At 43.2% G+C, this 9,380-nt stretch overlaps 1 long non-coding RNA gene across 1 annotated transcript; it reads right to left on the reverse strand.

Annotated features, from left to right (window-relative positions):
• Positions 1–676: 676 nt before the first annotated feature.
• LOC141556104 (uncharacterized) lies at positions 677–8,142 on the reverse strand. The gene is made up of 2 exons (XR_012486433.1): positions 7,551–8,142; positions 677–2,496 (listed from the first exon to the last, which is right to left on the reverse strand). It is a non-coding gene; the product is annotated as an uncharacterized LOC141556104 (long non-coding RNA).
• Between the last annotated feature and the right edge of the window lie 1,238 nt (positions 8,143–9,380).

The raw sequence follows: 9,380 nt of genomic DNA on the forward strand, positions 1-9,380 counted from the left end.
ATGGTATAATGGAAAGCATCTCACACTTCTATAATATTTTTGAGAAGTCTTTCTATATGAAATACAGTATAACTAAATATATGCTATAATATCACATGTGCTATTATAATGCTATGTGATATATGTGTATATATCACATATGTTTATATATGTTTATACATTGCATCAATATATAATAAAAATCAATTTATTAATCCAAGGATTTCTTCTATGATATCCATTATGAAGTACATCATCGTCTCTTCTCCACAGTTCTATATATTTAGCCATCTTTTCTCTCTTCCTTCTAGTCTCAGAGACTTGCCAAGACTTGCTACTCTATACTAGGCTCTGATCCCATCCACTTTCATTTCCTATGACCTTTTGCTTGGTCACATTCAATATTTTCTTCTCTAAAGGATCCTTCTCTCTTCTTACAAACACATTCATGTCTCCTTTCCTAATACAAAACAAAACAAAATCCACCTTCCATGACCCTGCCAACCCCTCATGCTCTAATTTTATTCTTCTCCTCTTCACAAACTCCCAGAAAGAGTCATTTACTGACCTGTCCAGCAGGTCTTCAACGTGGGTCAAAAAAAGAAGGACATAGACCGAAATTAAGGCAAAAGCCTGCGGGGGCTAAGACAGCCCGGGAACAGGATCTAGAGAGAGAGAGAGGGGAGACTACTCAAAGTAATGGTCAAGCATGTCTCGTTTATTAGCTTACAGTTACAGAATTTATAGGCAGAAAACCGCAATGCCATGTATGCATAAGGATTGGGTAGCATGATAGATGAGTCAAATATTTTTGTAACATTTACCAGGTGCAGATTATGAGACGGTTAGGGGCCCAAGGACGGGGTGGAATAACGTAGTTTTGTCTATTCCATATCAGTTCTGGGAACTGTGGTCTTGACATTCCTCAGAAATCATCAGCCTCAGGGCCGTGGTGACCTGGGTTTGTTCAAGAGGGGGGAAGAGCAAGGGGAAAGGTTGGGGAAGGTTCCTGACATGTCCCCCATTTTTCTTTAATAATGAGGCACTCAGGCCTCGTGACCCATTTCCAGCAATACCGGGAGTGTAATGGCTGGTGCAGGTGTCTTAACACTCACGCAGTACAGCCTGGAGGTAGCTGGCCATTGGACGCTGTCTTAGGTCATTGGGATTGTCCATACCATCCGTGGGATTGCCACGCCAACCCCTGTCTCAGATGGATAGATCGATCACTCAAGGTTGCCCGTCATGGCATCACAATGGTCTTATAGCCGTGGCTCATTTTTAAACCTTTTCCAAAGATACCCGGGTTACATATTGCAGAGGTCAAAGTTTTTCATAAAAATGGCAAGGAACAGATTGTCAGGATCCATGAGGGGTACAGGGAAAGAGGGGTAAGGGGAGGGTGATTTCTTAAAAGCATCAGGCTTAACCAAAAACAAAGAATCATCTCAAAGCAATACATGAAGTACTCTTAGAATATTAAAAAGTAGTTTCGAGTGCCAATGCACCCACAGTATCAATTCATGAATTACAATTCTTAGGAATACAATTGATAGCATAACACAAGGTCCTAATATCAGAGAGATACAATATGTCTCTGGAGAAGAGATATGAAATGGTGTTACAAAGCAAACTGTGCATGTATAAGGGAGTTATAGTAGGGTGAACAATTATAGTTATAGTAGGGTGAACAATTGTCAGGTTTTTTGAAAACAGGGGCAAAGTTTTCGAATTCTTTCTGCTGCCCGCCGAAGTCTGGATTTCTTCAAGAGGTGGTCATTAAAATGCAGGGGTTCGATGTTTTCAGCTTTGCCTTCTTCTTGGTCTTGTATACGATGGTAGTATATGTGATTCTTCCTGCTAATTGCTGTATCTACTTGGGTTTTTACAAAAGATGTTAGTTTATTAAAGGCCCAGGGGCCAAAAGAGATGAGTAAAAGGAGACCTATAATAGGCCCGAGAAGGCTAGGGAGAAGGGTGGAAAGCCAAGGAGAGGTAGAAAACCAATTTTGGTACCAGGATTCTTGTTGTTCCCTCTCTTTCTTTCTTTTTTCTAGGCTATCTCTAACCTTCTGTAAGCTATTTTCTACAAGGCCTAATTTATCGGAGTAAAAGCAGCAATTTACAAAGGTCCGGGTATAGAGTGGGCCACCAATCAGAGGTGGAGATTTTTGAGGTACTCCATACCACGTCTCCCCAGGAATTTTGCACTACCCAAGTATAGTTGAGTAGTTGGTAGGGAGAGGGTAGTGCTGAGGGGGTCACTAGAAGGAGGATTAAAAAAATGAGTTGCATAGCGGTAAACTAATATACTAAGCAGGGCAGGGAATTGATGTGTTTGGACAACAGCAGCAGAAGCTAATAAGGAGAATAAGCGCTATTATGATGACAACAGCTGCAATAAGAAGGAGAGAAAAATACATTACCCCTGCGTTGGGCCTCTGGAGCTGCCGAGTGTTGGGATGGTGGTCCGGGGTCAGGGAATAAAGCTTCTCAGGCTCCTTGGCCTATCTGTACCTGTAAGAAAGCAGAAGGGGCTTTTCTCAGGGTTTTCCCCTGGGTGGTTGAAAGGGTTTGACCAGGCGCTCAGGGAGCCATCTGGCATTCTGGGCCTGGGAGTCATAAACACATGCGTGTCCTTTTCCCCAAATTAGAACAGGGTCAGGACCATACCACTTGTTGGTGAGTGGATCTCTCCATTTGACCTGAGCATAAGTATCAGATGTAGAGGGGTGCCAGAGACGGTCTGCTGCTGACTTCCCATTATCATCCAACGTTAGGAAGTTGAGCACAAAAAGTGCATGATTAAGAACGGTCTTCTGGTTGCCAGCTCGTGAGTACAGTAATTCAGGGCCTGATTGTAGTTTATTAATCATTCTCTTTAGAGTCTGATGTGCTCTTTCCACTATACCCTGTCCTTGGGGGTTATAAGGGATGCCAGTGATATGTTTAATACCCATGTGTGCACAGAACTGTTTGAATGAGGAGCTGGTGTATCCAGGGCCGTTATCTGTTTTAAAAATTTTAGGCTTTGGTGCCATAGCCAGGGTGGCCACAACATGGCTGATAACATGCTTAGTGGCTTCTCCAGTTTGAAGGGAGGCGCAAAGGAACCCACTGAAAGTGTCAATGGACACATGGATGTATTTTAATTTACCAAGCGATGGAAGATGGGTGACATCCATTTGCCAAAGCTCTCCAGGTATCAGTCCCCGTGGATTGACTCCTAAATGTGGTTCAGGTAAGTGTACTAAACAGCCAGGGCATTGTTTAACTATCTGTCTTGCTTGATCTTTTGTGATCTTATATAGGAGTCGTAGGGTGTGAGCATTTAAGTGGTGCATCTTGTGTGCCTCAGTGGCTAGGTCAACAGGAGAGGCTAATTCACTTGTAGCTAAGAGAGCTTGTTTGGTGGCTAGATCTACTTTCGTATTTCCTTCTGTCAGGGGACCAGGAAGGTCAGTGTGTGCACGGATGTGGCAAATAAAGAAGGGGTGACTTCTTTCCTGAATCAGATTTTGTAATTGAGCAAACATAGGGGAAGCATTAGTAGAGGGCTTGATATAAGGAACAGTTTCAAGCAGTGGAACAGAATTGGCAATGTATGCACTATCAGTATAAATGTTCATGGGACCGGGGATATTCCTGAATACCCAGAGGATAGCGGCTAGTTCTACAAGTTGAGCAGATGCATAAGGCGTGTGAAAGGAAGTGAGTTTTGAGTCTATTGTGACTGCAGCTGTCCCTGATGAAGAGCCGTCAGTAAATATTAGATGAGCCTTTTTTATAGGGCTAGTCTTGGTTATACGTGGAAAGGTAACTGAATTTTCTGTAAGGAACTTAATAAGTTTATCTGGAGGGTATTGGTTGTTCAATGTCCCTTGATAAGAAATAGTGGCAATAGCCCAAGCGTCACTCCTTTGTTGGAGTTGCGTCAGTTCTGTGCTGGTGTATGGGCAGACAATATGGTCGGGATCTTTCCCAAAAATTTTTATGGAGAGGGTCCTTCCTTCTTGTAGAATCTCTGATACAAGTATGGGATAAGTGGCAAGTATTTTATTAGGAGTTGCTGAGCTATGGATCCAGAACAGGGGCATTCCTTGCCATAGCAAACCGGTGGGAGAAAAGGTTGTGGAAAAAATGAGAAGCCAGAGTTTTTTTGCAGGGTCATAGTATCCAATCTTTTGAGTGGATATTGCCTGATTGACTTTCTGTAAGGCAGTCTCACCTTCCTTTGTTATGGAGCGTGGTGAGGAAGGGTCCGAGTCTCCTTTTAGAATGTCAAAGAGGGGTTTAAGATCCCCTGTAGTTAATTTCAGATAGGGACGTAGCCAATTAATATCCCCTAGAAGTTTTTGGAAATCATTTAATGTCTTAAGATGGGCGGTACGTATCTGGGCTTTCTGGGTTATTACCTGAGAAAAATGTAGCTCAAACCCAAGGAAAAGTTGGGGGAGGGTAGTTTGGACTTTTTCTGGTGAAACTTGCAGGCCTCTCTTTTGGAGGGCTGAAACTAGACTATCAGATACCTTTACTAATTCTAATTCTGAAGGGCCTGCTATTAAGATGTCATCCATGTAATGGATTATATAGAGATGTGGGTATTTTAATCTAAAGGGGTCTACCGTTTGAGCAACATATTTTTGGCAAAGGGTAGGGCTATTGGCCATGCCCTGTGGCAGGACCCTCCATTGGAACCTAAGAGATGGGCCTATACAGTTAATGACAGGGACAGTGAAGGCAAATCTTTTACAATCTTCAGGGTTTAATGGTATGGAGAAGAAGCAGTCTTTAAGGTCTATGACAATCCTATGAAACCCAGCGGGGATTGCTACGGGGGCAGGCAAGCCTGGCTGAAGGGCCCCCATGGGTACCATGGTTTTATTGACTGCTCTAAGATCATGGAGTAACCTCCATGACCCAGACTTCTTCTTGATTATAAATATTGGTGTGTTCCAAGGTGAATTAGAGGGCTCTATATGACCCACGTCTAATTGTAGTTGAACTAATTTAGTTGCAGCCTCTAGTTTTTCTTTTGGGAGGGGCCACTGATCTATCCAGACGGGGGTATCTGATTTCCAGGTGATCTTATCCGCCTGTAGGCTGGGGGGATCAGTGGCCCTTATGAAAAAAGGTTTTGGTTTTGGAAGCCAAGGCCTGTTCTGTCTGATTGGGGTTGCAGCTGTATAGGTTCCCGAATTCCATGATTATTCTTTCCTAGTCCTTGCTTGGGAAGGAATCCTTGTCTCAACATTTGCTCTGTGACAATAGAATTGGGGCTACACATGATAATGCCCATTTGAGATAAAATATCTCTACCCCAAAGGTTGATGGGGAGGTTAGGAACTATAAAGGGGCGTACTATGCCTTTGTTTCCTTCTGCATCCTCCCATATCAGCATTTGTGTAGATTCCATAGTCTCCTGAGTCTGTTAGTCCCGTAAAGGATTTGCCTTGTAGTTTTAGTTTTAAGGTGGGCCTCTCTTGTGATAAGGACTGTACCCAATATATGTCAGATGACCCAGGGTTAGATATTCCTCTCTTATTTTTGAAAGCTGGGAAGCTAGTGTCTAAAGGGAGTGGCAGTGCTTGAGCCAAACGTTGTTTCGGGGGAATTGTAATAGTGCGGTGGGGGGAAGAAGCGATGACCTTAATTTCTCCCTCATAGTCATTGTCAACCAAGGTGGGGTGAATAATTATCCCTTGAAGGGTACATGAGGCACGGCCTATAATGAGGAAAAAAGACCCAGGTGGCGGAGGTCCAAAAGAGCCAGTAGGCAAGGCTTTTGGGCCGTCCTCAGGTTTTAATACTGTGGTGGTGGAGGTACACAAGTCCACCCCTGCGCTCCCTGGGGTTGCCCTGTGGAGCTGGGGAGGAATTGGGGCCCCGTGGCTGTGTGAACAGGTCCTTGAGGGGCCCGGGGGGGGCCCCGTCTGCCGTTTCCCGGAAGGGGAGGCAGAGGAGGCAGAGGTCTTCCTTCAATATCATGTGTGGATTTGCAAGTGTTGCCCCAGTGATAGCCTTTTTTACATCTAGGGCACACAGAGGCTGGCAGCGCTCGTCTATTTTGAGCCGTATTGCCAGGAAATCCCTGAAAGTTAGAGGGGCATTGTCGGGCAAAATGTCCTTCCAAGCCACATTTAAAGCAAGTTTTCTGGTGCCCAACAGTCTGTCCTGTATTAACTGCTGCCCCTATAGTGAGTACTGCCTCTGACATGTTTTTCATGGGATCTTGCAGGGCCAATACTGCTTGAGACATTTTTTCTAGTTTGCTCATAGTAGTGTCCTGAACATCTCTGCAGAGTTTGATCATCTCATTAAGGGATTTATCCTGCCACTGGCCATTAAGGACAGCGCGGCATGAACTATTGGCATTTTCATAAGCTAATCTTTTTATAATAGGGTCATCAGCCGCAGCATTCCCTAAAGTACGTTCGGCAGTCTCTAGAAGTCTGCTTATGAATTCAGAATATTCCTCATCCTTTTTCTGGCTGATTCTGTTTAAGGGCATAAAAGGAGAGCCAGTAACAGGGAGGGCCCGCCATGCCTTATGGGCAGCGTGATCAATTTGTTCTAAGAGTCCTGTAGGAAATTTTTTCTGTTTTTTCTCTAGGGCGTATGGTCCTCTGCCTGTTAATTTCTCATAAGTCCAATCTTTATTTTTGGTTTTAAGGTTTCTTTTCTCTATAATCCTACACTGGTGGTCAAATTCAGATTGCCAGTTTATGAACTGTCCTTTAGTCAATACCGATTGAGCCGAAAATTCCTTTGTCATTTCAAGATATTGTTTCTGTAAATCTAAGGTTTTCCGCAAGGCAGACATGCGTTTGGTAATATCCTCCTGGACTAGACTAAGATCTGGAGTAACAAAGGGGTGAGAAAGGGAATTCTTAAGGATAGGAGGGGCCGAAGGATGTTGTGAGACATGCACCCCACAGGGATCGTAAGCAGCGACTTCCTCTTCTAATTCTGCTGCTTCTTCTGTGAGACTCTCACTGTCTTTTCTATTTCTTGGCTGGTTTTGTTTATAGGGAAAAACAGGAAAGGCCAGGAGGGAACCTTCCAAAGGGGGCAGGGGGGATGATGAGATGGGCGGATATATGGATTTAGGTTGGTAGGGGGGCATTTCAATAATCACAGAGGGAGCCTTTTTAGGGACAGATTCTGGTGGAATAGAGCTATGTGACACGGCATGAGACAAAGGACGCAGGCAAGACTCTGCTTCTATAAGTAATTGTCTAATTTTGCCACTATTGTTTGAATCTTCTACAATGTCATTAATTAATTTCCAGAGGGTTAAAACCTTCTGGGGGACGCTTTCTCCTCCCTGGATTTCTTTTTTAATGAGTTCGTTTAGGTCTTGTCCTACCTTTTGCCATTTTCCTGGATGAATGTCAGGACCGTTTATTATAAACCAGGGGCAAACTTTATCAATATAGATAAAAAAATTTATAAGTTCCTTCTTTTTAACTTTAATACCTCTCTCTTTAAAATTTTCTTTAAGCTCTCTAACAAAATTTTCTTCCTTACTCAACTTAGATCCCATGATATCGACAGACGCGAACACTTACCTCTTTTTACTTTCGTTTCACGGAGCTCCGTAACGCCAGCAGCCTGGGGGAGCGAAATCGTCTCTGGGGGTCCGGACGGGCGGGGGGAGCGTTCTGTCGGGTCAAAGTCCCTATTTTTGAGCCCCACGTTGGGCGCCAGTTTGACCTGTCCAGCAGGTCTTCAACGTGGGTCAAAAAAAGAAGGACATAGACCGAAATTAAGGCAAAAGCCTGCGGGGGCTAAGACAGCCCGGGAACAGGATCTAGAGAGAGAGAGAGGGGAGACTACTCAAAGTAATGGTCAAGCATGTCTCGTTTATTGGCTTACAGTTACAGAATTTATAGGCAGAAAACCGCAATGCCATGTATGCATAAGGATTGGGTAGCATGATAGATGAGTCAAATATTTTTGTAACATTTACCAGGTGCAGATTATGAGACGGTTAGGGGCCCAAGGACGGGGTGGAATAACGTAGTTTTGTCTATTCCATATCAGTTCTGGGAACTGTGGTCTTGACATTCCTCAGAAATCATCAGCCTCAGGGCCGTGGTGACCTGGGTTTGTTCAAGAGGGGGGAAGAGCAAGGGGAAAGGTTGGGGAAGGTTCCTGACAATTTACATTACTGTCTGCACTTTTGTACGGCTCACTTATTCCTTGCAATTTGGCTTCTTTCCCTACTACTTTAACTAAAAAATTCTCTCTAAAGTCACAAATGGCCTCTTTATGACTAAACCCAGTGGATGTTTTTTTCCAAATTCCTGTCTCAGACATCTTGGGTGCTTTGATTGTAGTTAAAATCCTACCCTAGCTATATTGTCAGACTTTTTGTTAGTGATGATAATATATTTCTGAAATAGCCAAAGGGTAATATATGTGATATAGCATTTGTGCACGCCTTCAACCTTGAGGATGCCCCCAGATATAATAATCTGGTGTGACAGAAGGAATTATAGATTTGATGTCAACGCATCTGAGTTTGAATCTTGCTGCATGAGTTTACTGACTGACTGGCCCTGCTAAGTCACATAATCTCTTTGAGCTTCCAGCTCCTAGCTTGTAAAAAGCTATATCAACATTTTCTTTAAACAACAGTCTCTTCCTATTTCATTCCATCATCCACTTAGCTATCAAATTAATCCTCCTAAAGTATGGTACTGACTATGTCACTTTCCCTTCCCCATTCAGTCAACTCCAGTGGCTCCTTATCACCTCAAGAATATAATATAAATTCCTCTGTTTGACATTCAAAGTCTTTATTATTTGGGCCCTTCTTACCTTTCCAGTTCCCTTATATTTTACTCCTCATGATATTTTTAGATCTCCTTAATATTAGTACCTTTTTAGATTCTCTTCAATTTATTCTGCATCCATCTTGTTTTTACATAGTTTATAAAATAAAGAGGTAAAATAAGCACCAGGAGTGGTAAATATGAAATAGATTTGGGAGAACAATGGGTGACTAAGGAAAAGAGTATGGAAGAATGCATTAAAGTACTATGCCATGAAGCTTGAGTATGCCATTGACTGGCAGGTTAAATCATAGAGGAGGTAAGCCGACTAGCCAGAATGAAGTGAGAAGAAATATGCCATTAAAGGGAAGACACTATGAGGGAGAGAGAGAGAGAGTATAGACAAAACCTCATAGTGGGCTTAGTCCTGAAAAGGACTTAGCAAAGATCTTCTTCATGAGCCACCTTTTAGTGGGGAAACATAACTTTGGGAGTTTCTCAGGGAAGGAGGGAAGGTCCCAGGGAAGAAGTTGGTAGCTCAGAGGGATCAAGGAGGATTCAGATGGAAGCATCTGGTAGACCAGATCCCAGACATGTCTAAAGATATGTTCATCAATATCT

Source organism: Sminthopsis crassicaudata, chromosome 2, assembly GCF_048593235.1.
Source record: "Sminthopsis crassicaudata isolate SCR6 chromosome 2, ASM4859323v1, whole genome shotgun sequence".
Lineage (NCBI taxonomy): Eukaryota > Metazoa > Chordata > Mammalia > Dasyuromorphia > Dasyuridae > Sminthopsis > Sminthopsis crassicaudata.